The sequence below is a fragment of the Protopterus annectens genome, chromosome 2.part0 (assembly GCF_019279795.1).
Source record: "Protopterus annectens isolate FY-2018-M chromosome 2.part0, PAN1.0, whole genome shotgun sequence".
NCBI classification, from domain to species: Eukaryota; Metazoa; Chordata; order Ceratodontiformes; family Protopteridae; genus Protopterus; species Protopterus annectens.
Window position 1 is genome coordinate 1,595,441,865 of NC_056728.1, and position 14,459 is coordinate 1,595,456,323.

The window sequence follows — 14,459 nt, forward strand, 5'->3', positions numbered from 1 at the left end:
TCTTTCTGTGCTGATATTATTCAGATGCAAAGACTGCTACCAAACATTTCCAGACATGTATTGCTAGGCTTAAGTATTACTTTCCAATCTTTTAAGTATATTGCTTTTTCAAAACTTGTTTCCATTAATGTAACTTTTCTGAGAGTAAGGCCTTCTTACAGATTTCAGTGAACTATGCCTTCCAGACTCATTCATCCCATAATTGGGGCAAGAAATGTAGTAACAGATATTTTAACAGAGTGGATATAATAATGAAGTGAGAAAAGAACATTTATTTATTTTAGAAATTACATGTATTGCAATGTTTTAAAGGTACAAAATTTTGATCTGTAAAGTGTAGTCCGTTGCATGGATGTGCTAATAACACATGATTTGTAAAGTTATCTAATGGGCAGTAACATAGCAGAGTGGAACTTTGTGATGGAAAGACATAAAAGTGACAAAGATTTCTAGAATACAGTGTCATGCAATGAATTATCCTGGAGATAGACAACTTAGTTGCCATTTTTGATGGAAATGTATAGACTCTTGCAATAAAAGAGGAGAATCTTGGTTAGGCTTCGGTGAAGATTACAGCTGGAATGGAAGAAAAAAATCAGATTTTTCTATTTTGAACTTGAGTTTTAATAATGCAGGTTACAGATTTTAGGCAGTGATTTAAGCGAGGTCATCCTGGGCCAACAGCACGTTAGTATAATACAGAATATATTGATAGCGGAGCAGTGAAGTCTAAACAGGCTGTTCAGCATACCTGGACTTTTCTGATTCTGTGACATAGGCTTTAAGAAATTGTAGAGAATGTAGTTAAACAAACTGTAGGCTTGTGAATTTTTTGTAACTTTGAGGTGCATAGGCAACTGAAAGTGTAGTAAACCAGTTGTATGCAGTTTTGGATATTGTATGTCTTGGGCTGACTTGCACTCTTATAGGGAAGTAATATCCCACAGTATGTGGATGGATTGTTGATTCTGTGTTATATTTAAGGGGGTAGGGTGCTGCGGTCTGAGTATGTCCTCCTTTGGATGAGATGCATAGTGACTATGAACCTGCTTTCAGTTTGCCATCCATTCCCTATTGCAATATTACCGGCTTATCTTTTTTTTAATGTAACATAGGCATTTTATTCTTCAAGGGCAGCAGGCACTGAATTTGTAGATGAAAGACTGAAATATAAAGTTGTTTGCTAGCAGCAACGTTTTCATTAGTTACAGATCTCTTTAATGTGGAATTGTTCTGATGACTTTTACTTCTGCAGAGATTGTGCATATTGACTGATATTGGTGGATTGTAATGACAGACGTTTGAGTTGCATTTTATGGTTGAAATGTTCTGAATTTGGCAGTTCTGTCATTAATGGTTCATATGTTTTGTTTCATTGCTTACTAGAAAAATGTGCAAAACTATACATTTAAAACACACTCTAACAAGTGGTGCTGTATTAAGCAAGGAATATAATTTATTTATTATATATAATGTAATGCAACCAGAAAGGTGAATCAAAGAACTTTTGCCTGGTCCTAAAAATGTGTGCAAGGGGCCTATGATTTGAAAACAGCCCAAAGGTAAACTTAACCTGCCACTGGCCAGATGCATTTCCTTTGAATGTTGTTTTCAATGCTGTTTCAGTGAATGCGAGTAGCAAAGGCAGAGAAGTTTTAATGCTAAATCTGTTTTCATTGTAAGACTGTATTGCTTTGTTTAGCTAATATGTATCAGTGTTTGCGCTATAAAATTTGAAATAAAAGTTTTACCTGTAATCATTGTAGAAGTAAAAAGAAAACAATATGCACACTGAGAGTTTTGGACAGTGTTTATGGCAAATGGGAAGAAATGGAGAAATAACCAAGTAATGGACACTGGAATGACTCTGTAGAAGGGGATGGGGGTACCAAAATTACACACATTTTGCTTTCACGCACATGTCTAGAATTTATGACATGAAATGTTGTCAACCCTATCCTGATTGCAGAATATTTGTCACATATTAATACCACTACTTTGTGACTCATGCCATTTGGCTATTCATGTGATAAGATCAAAATTCATAGCTAAGACAGATAATGTTTGAAGCATGTTACACAGAGAGGTACAGTAGCAAAAACCTTTGTTAGATCTCAGTTAACAGCATCTGCTGCCAGACATTCTTCTAAGGCATCTGCCAAATTGTTATGCAAGTATAGTAAAACAGAAAAACAAAAATGTCTGCCTATAAGTCAATGTTGGAAGATATCAACCATTTGCTTAAATCTGTTGCACTATCTAAGAACAAGATGGCAGAGGTACTGTTAGACAAAGAGTCAACTGGTCTTAGTCACTGTTGCGAGTTATAAAAATAATAAACTGAAAGAACATTGAGAGGAGACAACACACAAGCCTTGAAGAGTGCACTGTTGTATAAAGAGTAGACATTTAATAAGTCATGTCTGTCACTTCATGAATTAGCACCTTGAGTTCCATGGTTCCAGTTTCACTAGCTTTATGTATCATGATATCAAGCCCTAAAGGGGGCCATAGACAACCCTGAGAAGCTGCAATGGTAAAGTTTTTGAATTGTCTGCATATACCACTATACAACTGTATGTTGCTGGTAGCTTGTGGCCCCTTCATTAGCAGGCCTGATGTACATTATCAGCCTTCCATACCTCTTCTACAATTGGTATCTTCTGCTGCTTCCCTTCCAGAACCAGAACCTTGAATAATGAGACAAGTTGCCACAGATGTAATTTTCTTTATCAGCTATATGCCTGCCCAAAATGAAATACTCAGTTTTAAACAGTGCAAAACAAAGTGCCTCGAGAGAGGCTGTACTGACAATGTGTAAGAAATCATTCTGCGCAGCCACTCTGCCACTGCTTGTTTGTCACACAGGCACTCAGGTCATTAAACCACAGGTATCAGTATGACTCTGTCATAGTCCATGAGGACGTTAATAACCTGAGACGTACCTCCCTTGAATATATGAAGCAAGACGTGATAAAGCCCACTGATTATGTGTCTCAGGCAGGTATGAGCTTAGCACTGAGTAGCATACTTCCATCTCAATGTTTGATGCCATGTTACCAAAAGAAAATTATTGTTTTTAACAATAGGCTTAGCTTCTGGTGTCATTCCAAGGGAGTACAATATTTGATGGCCTGAGAAAAATGGCTGACATTCCACTCTGCTTTGCTAGGGATGTTCTGCACTTATCCCCTCAAGGCTTTCAGATATTGGCAAAGACCTTTTCCACTACCATAGTGCCATTTTTAACCAATCCCAAACTGATACACTTCCCAACTGAATCTATGAAAGAATATCTCAAGGGTGGTACTGCTCAATGCTAGAAGTCTTAACTAAAAACTCCACTACCTGCAAGCCTTCCACTACCTGGAGAATGTAGACATCTATGTAGCAGTGGAGACATGGTTTAAAATCACAGACAGTACCCTGGCAGTGCAAGGTTATAATGCCTTTCACATCTTTAGACCAGCTACTGCACAGGAGGGAACTAAAGGTGGATGAGTCTCAGTCTATGTTAAAAACAACCTCACATCCAGACTAGTTAAAGTGTATGACCCACTGGAACCCATACATGTGCAACTCACCATAAACAGGGTCTCATACCATATCCTTGCAAACTATAGCTGCCCCACATGTCCCAGGAAACCCATATTACCTATCTCAATGTACTAGAGTTCAACCCAATATAATATTCATGGGTGATCTCAAGACCTTCTATAGACTGGGAATCCTACACAACTTCAAATGCAAAAACCCAGAGATTCCTAAACTTTGTTAATATCAACATTCTGGTCCATTCCTTCTCAAGCAAAGGACAACCACAAAGCTTTCTACAGCTATGTTGGCCACCTCAAGGGAAATATGGAGCAATGGACATAACTTATTGGAAATGGCATCACCCACACAATTGCTATCCTTTTGGCTGAAAGTTCATCTCACACTTTTCTTCCCTCCCAATAGTCCAAAGGACACACCCCATGCCACAATACCCCAACCATTAGTAGGGAACAGGTCTTCAATGCACTTTCCAAGGACAAAATCAGTGCATTAATGGGCCCCAATAACATCGCTGATGCTTACTAAATAGCATGAAACATGACCTCTGTGGTCCACTTAAGTCACTTTTCAACTGCAGCCTACAATCAAGTTTTTTGCCCTATGAAGGGAAGATGGCTACAGCCATTCCCCTACACAAAGAAGGTCCAACCACCAATCCAAGTAACTACAGGCCCATAAGTCTGACCAACCTCATATGTAAGGCCATGGAAAGAATCATCATGGACATGATAAATGAGGACATGCGTAACCTACAAGTGCTGATCTCATCAAATTTTGGCTTTGGTAAAGGAAGGTCATGCCTATTAAATCTGGTGGACTTCTTTGAAAAGTCACCAAAGCAATGGATGAGGGCAAGACTGTGCAAGCAGCTTACCTCAACCTGGCGAATACTTTTGATGTAATATCCTACTCCGGCATTATAGACAAGCTCACTAAATTAGATATAAACCCTTTTATCACCTCCTGTATGGCCAACTGGCTGACTGATAGGACCCAGGAGGTCAAAATAGGTGAGGCCACTTCCACCTAGAGACCAGTCACTAGCAGAGTCCCCCAGTGCCTGGTAATAGGCCCGCTCCTTTTTGGCATCTATTTCTCTGAAGTGGAAGCAAATGCTGAAGGTTTATGGCTGAATAAGTTTGCAGATGATTGTAAGCTGGGGGTAATCCCTGACTTCCCTACATTTCTTCAAGAAGATCTATCTCTGACTAACAAATGGTGCCAAAGCCATGGTCTTAAATTTAATACTAAGAAATGCATAATTGTACACTTTGGGAAGTCAGCCATCCCAGCTAATTACCATGTTAATAACACACCCCTAAGAGTTGACCAGTGGTCAGGGATCTTGGCACAGATAATTGAGAAGCTAGAAATGAGGACAGAGTGCAACTGGGCATTCCTAGACTTGTATAAAGTACATGACAAGGTCCAAAGAAAGCTGGGCAGTCCTGCAGTTGTTCAAAGTCCCAGAAATATTGGAAGAATTAGTGCAAGCTATGTGCAAGGACCCAATGACTCAAATACAAATATTATTCTGTCTCACAGAGGGGTTCCCAGTGGGAGTGGGTGTGCATGGTGGTTTGGCTCTGAGCTCACTGCTGCTCATACTGATGATGGATTATATTAGCAAACATGCCAGAGGGGAAAAATCATCAGAGCTGCTGCATGGCAGACTGAGCAAGAACTTCAGCAAAGGATAGGGGAATGGAATGCAAAATGGAAGGCACATGGGATGAAACTGAGTGCAGATAAGACAGCTGTAATGGAAACAAGTGGGGGAAATCAGAAGAAGCTGAGGAATGAGATAAAAGGGAAATAGCGGAATAGGTTAATAGCTTCAGCTGTCTGGGAGGGGTGGATGAGGAGAAGGGAAGTCTGACTGAGGAGTTCAAAGCTAGATTCAGAGGGGAAGTAGTCAACTGGCACAGAGTTTCAGGTGTAATGTATGAGATAAGAATGCCAAAGAAGCTAAAAAGTAAGGTGTGCAAAACAGTGGTATGATGAGTCCTACTGTATGGTAAAGAAACCTAGGTAGTAAAGGCAGAGCAGTTGAGGAAGCTAGAGGTGATGGAGATGAAGTGCCACAGACAGGTGGTAGGATACACACTGTGGGACAGATGAAGAAATGAGGAAATGAGAGCAGAAGCTAAAGTAGCTCGAATCATAGAAAAGGTCAAAGAGGGATTATGGTAGTTCAGGCACATGTGCAAAAAAGTAGAAGACAATCTAGTGAAGAAGATTTGGGACAGACAGGAAGAAGACAAGAGGAAATGAGGGTGTCCAGCAAAGAGGTGGATGAATTGTGTGAGAGAAGACCTGCGACAGTGAGGCATGAGTGCTGAAGAAGGTAGGAGAGTGGCATTGAACAGAGAGAGATGGTAATAGTTGACACAACATCTCATCCCTGTGTAGAAAATGAGAAAGGGGATTGATTATGATGATGATGATGATGATGATGATGGTGATGATGACAGAGGAAAGACTGCAGTAACAAAGTAGAGACTATACGTATTATGTCACTGAGGCAGGATTTTACTCTGTATAATATAGGTAGTTGTTGAAGTTTTTTAACCACCTGTGACATATAGTCATTGAATTTCAACTGGTCATTTATGATGACACCAAATAAAATTTTATGTGGTTGATCTGTTCTATCATGGTGTTGCTGGTAGAGACATAAGTAAATAGTGTATTTTTGATAGAGATGTATTTTGGAGTAAAGAGCAGCAATTTTTTTCTTTACAGATTAGCAGTAGTTGAGAATTATTTAGCCATGTCTCAATTGATAAGAAGGACTGTTTTGTAAGGTCTTGGAGATTATAGAGGGTGGTGGCAGAGCAGATTAAGGTTAGGTCATCAACATATTAAACTGGGTAGCATTTTTTGTAGCAATGTAGAGGTCATTGATGGATATGTTGAAAGTTATGGGGCCTGGAATATACATATATATATATATATATATATATATATATATATATATATATATATATATCCTTGCAGGACCACAATAGTTAACTGGCAAGAGGGTGGAGAAATCATTACTCCATTTCACTGTATATGCTCTGTTTGAGAGGTAGCTATGGAAACATTGCAATGAAGAGCTGGTAAGCCCTAAGGTTGAGAGTTTATATAACAGTTTGTAGTGAGAGACAGTATCAAAAGCTTTTGATAAGTCTAGGAATATGGTGGAGACTAGGTTTCTAGCATTTCTATGGGTATTGACAGTATTAGCAAAATTCAGCAAAACAATAGTTGTGTTGTGATGAGGATAGAAGCCATGTTAGGTTGAAGACAGACGTTTATTATCTACTGGATAGTTGAGATGTTGTATCTGAATACATTTTTCTAATATTTTGATAGCGGTTATAAAATGGCATTATAAAATGGCAGCTGGCCTATAGTTTGAAAGATCTGTATTGATTCTGTCCTTGTGCAGTGAAATAATGAATGATTTTTTTCTATCGAGGGGACTTTATTTTCAGATATGGATTAATTTATCAGAATTGAGACTGGATATACAATAGACAATAGAATTACCTGTTATTTTAAGACATACACCACATAGATTATCAGCAGCATTTAGGTTCATAGGGGGTTACTAGGCTAATGGCCCTAGGGTCTTTTCAAGCCTAGCCATGTTATACCCCTGTTCCCTAATTGACCTTGGTTAGATGGTCATTATTCACAGAGTGAGTCTACGATCAGCACTGACTGCTCCTGTCCATGGGGGACATAGGTGTCAACCCTGGGGTGAATTTATGGCTTCCCATCCAACTTTCTAGTTTGCACTTGAATAGGGTCATTGAGGACCTCTGCTTCAGATGAATTGGGAGTTTATTCTAGTAGAGCAGCAATCGCTGGGAGATATATGTCTCTCCAGCATGTTCTATTAATGTCACAGGCTAGGTTGAGATCCCTGGAGCAAGTGACTCTTGTTCCATTTGATTTCTGGATGTGCAGCATTTATATTAGGGCAGGGTCAGCGACTGCTCTGTAGGCCAGGCACAAGTCGTCTCTCAGCAGCCTGAAGGATACAGAGTACAGTGACAGGGTTTTCAGTCTTTCCATGTAGGTCATATTTTGGATGCCTTGAATTTTCTTAGTGAGAAACCTCTGTGGTCTCTTCAGCTGCTGCAGGTGTCTAGTGAGATACATGCAAAATGGAGCATTATAACATCCTTAGTCTTGGATGGGATGCCCTTACTTATGAGATATGCAATGTAGAAGGCTTTCCTTACCACTGTGGACACATGGTGATCAACGTTTAGATTGCTATCAACCTGTGTTCCCAAATCTCACACCACTGGATTTGAACTTAGGGAGTTGCTGTTGATATTGTAATTTGCGGGGGGGTTCTTCTTTACTAAAGGGGATAATAATGCACTTTTTTGCGTTTAGTTTAAGCCCATGGCTTTGGCACCAATTATTTGTTTGTGTTAACCCCTTTTGTAATATGTTAACATCATTTGGGGACTCAATGATTGGGCCCAATTTGCAATCATCAGAGAACTTGGCAAGCCACAGGCCATCTATTTTCACCTGGGCATTCAAAGAAATAAATTCCAAACAGCAGAGGGCCAGCACAGATCCTTGTGGTATGTCAGTGGTAACTGGATTGCTGATAGGGGTGTACGCCCCGATTTTAACAGTATGTGTTCTGCCAGTGAACCAGATAGCTATCCATATAGTGATGCATGGGTTAATCCCTAGCTGGCGTTTCTCAATGATACCTGAGAGGGGGGTTGTGTCAAAAGCCTTGGTTAAGTCAAGATAGGCAGTATGTACTGTTTTGCCTTCATCCACGTCTTTGGTGACATTCTCAAAGAAGTCCACCAGGTTCATTAAGCTTGATCTACCCTTAATGAAGTCAAACTAGGTCAGGTCAAAAATTTGAAGGTTGTGTATGTACTTGTTGATATGGTTCATGATGATTCTTTCCATGGCCTTGCAAATAAAGCTAGTTAGGCTTATGGGTGTATAGTTCCAAGAGACAGTTGATGGACCCCTTTGTGTAAGGGGATTACCGTTTCTGTTCTCCAATCTGCTGGAACAAAGCCAATGCTTAGGCTGAAGTTAAAGAAAGTGCCAGGTGGTTCCGGTAGGTCTTGTTTTAGATTGTTTAGTCTGGGATGTTATCTGATCCCATAGAAGATATGTTTTTGGCCCTGGAGAGGATGGATATGACCTGCTCTTTGTAGATACTAGGTAAAGGACTGGTGTCAGGTATGCTTTGGGGTATGGCTGGTGGGGTAGGGGGGGGGGTTGCACCAAATCTGTCAACTAGCAAGTTGTCAGTTTCCTCAGGTTCAGTCTGAGAGGTACAGTCCACTATAAATTTGGCACATAGTTGAGCTTTCCCTCTTATATTTTGGATGCAGTTAAAGAATGCCTTATGATTATCCTGAGATAGGGATGCTATTTTAGCATTGTTACTAGCTTTAGAGGCATTCACAAGATATATAATTTGCTTTTTCAATTTGTGAAGGGTATTCTTCTTCAGCTGAGTAAGTTCCCTCTTGTTCTTAGACATCAGTTTCTTCCTTTTGTTATATAACCTATTTATACTGGAGGTCCACCAGAGTGGCCTGTTTTTTCGAGCGGACCTGGTTTTGAATTGGTCAGGTACAGCTGAGTCTACACAGTTGTTTAGGTGGTTATACAAGGCATTTGCGTACTCCTCTGCATAGGAGTTATTGTTTGCTGTGTTAGCAGGGGGTTTGAAACTTTTAATACCATCACCTAGTAGACTGTAGTTTGCTTTGATGAAACTTTTCAATTTTTTGCTCCTGTGGGGTGTCGGGTATGATTGTTAAAACAGATTTAGGGTCTGACCTTACATAGGTTCATAGGTTCATAGGTAGGTACTAGGCTATTGGCCCTAGGGTCTATACAAGCCTAGCCAAAACGGTACCCTGGCTTTCGCCACCCAAGAAAATTATTTTCCTGTGCCCTTGTCAAGCAGAGCCCCAGAGGTGATCCCTGGGGTGAATTTCCTATTACCCATCCAATCATCAAGCTTTTTCTTGAAGAGTGCTAATGAGGAGCTTTGTTTGATACAGATAGGTAGTTTGTTCCAAAGTATGGGAAGTCTCTGGGACAGGAATCTATCCCGCCAGCATGTTCTGTTTATTGTGGTGACAAGGTTTAGGTCCCTAGAGCGTGTAGCTCAGGGGGATTGTGATTTCTTTAAATGGAGCATGTCCATCAGCTCTGGGTTTGACATAGCTTTGCATGTTAGGTAGAGATAGCCTCTGAGTAGGTGATATGTGCCGGAGTAAAGCTGGAGTCTTTTTGAGACAGTCTGTGTAGGGCATCTGTTTGAGGCCAGTAATCCTCTTTGTGAGGTATTTCTGCGGCCTTTGTAGTTGTAGATGTCTTGTGAAGTACATACCAAAAGGGGCATTGTACTCTAAAATGGGTCTAATGAGTGATGAGTAGAGGGAAACAATGACCTCTTTTTTCCTGGATGAGAAACCTATGGTGATGAGATGTGCCACATAGAAAGATTTCCTGACTACTGTGGTGATGTGATTATCAAAGGAGAAACTACTGTCCACCTATGTCCCAAGATCTCTTATCACACTTTCGGTGTTAAGTAGACTACCACCTATGTGGTAGCTCATGGGTACAGAGTTTTTACCAAAGGGGATGACAATGCACTTTTTGGCATTGAGCTTGAGGCCATGACTTTGATACCAGGCATCTGTCTCAGTGAGGCCCTTTTGTAGGATGTCCACATCATTAGGAGTTTCAATTATGGCTCCTAGTTTGCAGTTATCTGCGAACTTCATTAGCCAAAGACCTTCTGTGTTAGCCTGTACATCAGAAAAGTAGAAACCAGATAGGAGATGACCCAGGACTAAACCCTGTGGTACTCCACTTGTCACTGGTCTAAAGTTGGATTTGGAGTCTGCTACTTTCACAGTGTGGGTTCTGTCAGAGAGCCTGTTGGCAACCCATCTTGTGACATAGGGATTTTTATCTTGTTTAGTGAGCTTATCTATAATTCCAGAGTGGGAGATGGTGTCAAAAGCCTTGGCGAGATCTAGATAGGCTGTTTGAACCACCTTACCCTCATCTACGGCTTTGGTGACTGCTTCAAAGAAGTCAATTAGGTTCAGTAGACATGATCCTCCTTTTACAAACCCGAATTGGGTGGGGTCCAGAGTTTGGAGATTACCAATGTCTTTGTTTCTAAGTTCCATGATGAACCATTCCATGGCCTTGCAGACCAGACTCATTAGGCTAATGGGGCAGTAATTCCCGGGGTCCGTGGTGGCTCCCCCTTTGTGGAGTGGGATAACCATCGCTGTGCGCCATTCAGTGGGCACAAAGCCTGAGGTGAGGCTATGATTGAACATGGTGCTTAGGTGGGATGCTAGTTCTTTCTGTAGCTCATGTGGAATGCAGCCTGGGATGTTGTCAAACCCCATGGATGCTGTGTTCTTGACTTTGGAGTGTGTGGTTTTTACCTGTGCAGCCGTGATTACAGGAACTTTGCATTCTTCTGGTATAGAGATGGGCCCTTTAGGGGGTGGAGGGTGGGGTAAAGTTAGCACTGAACCTATCTGCCAAGATGTTGGTAATATCAGTTGGTTCTGTATATTTAGTGCCATTGTGCTGTAACTCAGAGCAGATCTGAGTGTTGCCATTGATATTCTTGACATAGCTATAGAATGCTTTGTGGTTGTCTTTAGAATCAGTAGCAGTTTTGTTTTCATAACTAGCTTTGGGGGATTTTATGAGGGATCTCAGCTTCTTACTGAGGCTGACCAGGGAGTTCTTTCAGTCATGGGATTTTACTCTTTTTTGCAATAGTTTCTTTCTTCTGTTGTAGAGTTTGTTTATAGCAGGGGAGCACCAAATTGGTGGATAGCATCTTGGTTCTGTTAGGGATAGCATGATCCATGCACTCGTGTAAGTGCTTATAAAGTGCATTTGTGTAGGATTCAGCAGTCGTACCTCTATTGTCCATCTGCATGGGTGTCGTGAAGTTTGCCATCTCTGTCTTAAGAAGCGTGAAGTTGGCTTTGGAGAAATTGTTTACTGTGGTTTCCTTAGTGGGGGATGGGGGCCAGATGTGGATGTCTAGGCTGATTAGCTTGTGGTTGGATCTGACAAACGAGGAATTGACCTCTGGTGTGGAACACCGGTCACCCATGTTGTTAATGACCAGGTCTAGGATATTGCTGCCCCTGGTGGGGGTGTGGATAAGTTGATCCAAGGCATTGGAATTTATGAATTCCAGAAAACATTGAGCAAAAGAGTTGGTACATGAGTAGTTTTCCCAGTTAATGGTGAGGTAGTTGAAATCACCCATTATTAGGGTGTTGGGTTGTACCCTAATATTTTCCATTGTATCAAGAAATGAGGAGTGGGAATCCAGGGGCATGGTGGGGGATCTGTAGCAAGTTACAATTTAAATTGCAGTCTTGCCCAGAGTTAGTTGCACTTGGAGAATCTTGGATGCATTATGCAGAGCAACTAGTCTGGAGGTGTGGATATCCTTAATGAATATGGACACACCTCCACCTTTAGTGTTTCAGTCCATGTTAGGTGGCTGAAATGAGTGGTATGAATTATAGCCTGGTAATGCAGGAGTGCTCTCTGGGGCCTTGAACAAGGTCTCTGTCACTGCACAGATGTCAATGTTCTCCATTTTAAGGAGTGCCTCAAGTGAATGCATTTTGAGGTTTAGACTTCTAGCATTGAGTAGCATTACCCTCAGATTTTACTTGCTTGTACCTGTTACGGTGGTGAATTTGTCATTTGAACCTTGCCTAAAAAAGGCACTATAGGGGTGGCAAGAGCCTTAGCCAGTATCTGGAATCCCAAGGGAGACAGGTGCAGGCCATCTCCAGCAAAACATCATGGTCTGTCAGTCATGTCATCCCAGGCAGACAGATACTGGATCCTTTTAGAATGACACCAGAAGCTTAGCCAATTGTTGAAGTCAATCATTTTGTTCTTGTACTGTGATATCATTCTGGGTGATGGCAGGATGCTACTCAGGGCTAGGGTCATACCTGCCTGGGATACAAGATTGGAGAGCTCCTCCATGTCTCTTTTTATGTAGTCCAGGGAGGTACACGAACATGGACAATGACAGAGTCATACTTGTACTTTTTGTGGAGTGACCGGAGTGCGTGCGTTATGTGGCAGATCTTGGCACCCGACAGGCAGCTGACAGTAACTTTCTCCTTGTTTAGTCTAGTGAGTGGAACATCAGTGTGCCTGACTATACAGTCACCTATAACTAGAGTGTTGGGTACATTGTTATGCCTTATGGGCTGTGGTTGAGTGGCACACTGAGTTTGTGGGCTGTGTGTCATTTGGGTTGTGTTGGGGGTTGAAAGGTTGCATGCGTTTCTGCTTTGGAGGTCTCTGTTGCTTGAGCAGATTTTTATTGAGAGCCTCCGCAAATGTAGGTGTGTATTTTGTGTTGCTATGTGTGTGTTTTGGTGGTATAGGTTTTGAGAGACTGTGTGATAAGTGTGGTGTGGTGCAAGTGTTTACCTTCTCCTCTTGACTGTCTAGTGCAGTCTTGGATGAAGAGAGCTTTGCTTCCAGTTTGGCTATATAAGTGCATCTCTCACAGGTTGTAGTGTTGGGTGGTAGGAGGAGATGGTTGTCTGTGTACATGAGGCAATTGCTGCATTGCCCCAAGATGCCCAGATTCATCAGGTAGACAGTAGAAAACACCGGGAGCTGACCCTTAGACATGCCTGGATAGGTGCTTATTTATTAAGTACTAAAAACTGTTTTCCTCTAGACAAGGGAGGAAAGTTGAGTGCTGTAGTAATTTGTAGCTTATTTAGTGCTTACAATGAGTTCTGAACAAGTGCTGAGCTCAAAGAAACAGATTTGAGTGCTAAAACTAAAAAACTGGCTAGTTTTAAGGGAAAAATTGAAGAGCAGACTTTATTGCGCCAGGAATAGTTTAACCCTAGCTAAGCAGCGATGCATAAAGTGTATTTTTTTAATATAAGAGTAGCAAATGAGCAAACTGATTTAAACAAATTAACTAATAAAAAGCTAAAAACTGAGCTACGTTCCAGCAGTCTTCGATCAGACAAGTTCTAACTGAACACTCCTACCACTAGGGTGCAGGGGAACCTTCTCCAAAAACCAGATGGTCTGGATTAGTGCTCAAGTTATACAAACAAAGCTAGATTCACCAGGTCTGAATTTAGTTTGTGCTACAGCAAACAAGGCGTACCAATTTCAGAATGAAGCAGTTCAAATAAGCAGGCACAATAAGCCTTTAACCAGAAACCCCCAGCTCAGAAGGGAAGACTTTACCTTCTCCTCCCACAAGAGTGCAGACCACACCTTCTTAAAGTAAAATAACTGGCCCAAACCCCAAGTGCTTAAACCAGAACTAATATATTCTTAGAATAATAGACACTAAGCCTTCAATCAGCAACTCCCAACTTAAAAGGATGTAAGCTACCTGTCCTGCCACAACAGTGCAGACCACAAATGTTCTTAATGTAAAACAACTGGTCTGAAGCCCAAGTGCTTCAACCAAAGGCTTAGAATAACAGTTACAGTTTAATCAGGCTACTAACAAGCAGTAATAAATGCAGCAGAATAAATGCAATAAAGTAGGAAGAAACACAAATACAGTAAAAACATATGAATAAAGTGCAATTTTTTTATATAACAATAGAAAATGAGCAAACTGATTTAAACAAATTACCCAATTAACCAGTAAAAAAGCTCAAAACTGAGCCTTTACAGGGAGGGAAACACACAGGGGGTAATGTAGTGACCCCCCCCCACATGCTGTTGAGTATTAAATCTAGGACCGTTGAGCCTCTTGTGGGAGTGCAGACTAGCTGCTCCAGGAAATTTTTACTGACAAAATCCAGGAACTTCAGAGAGATCATGTTTGTGCT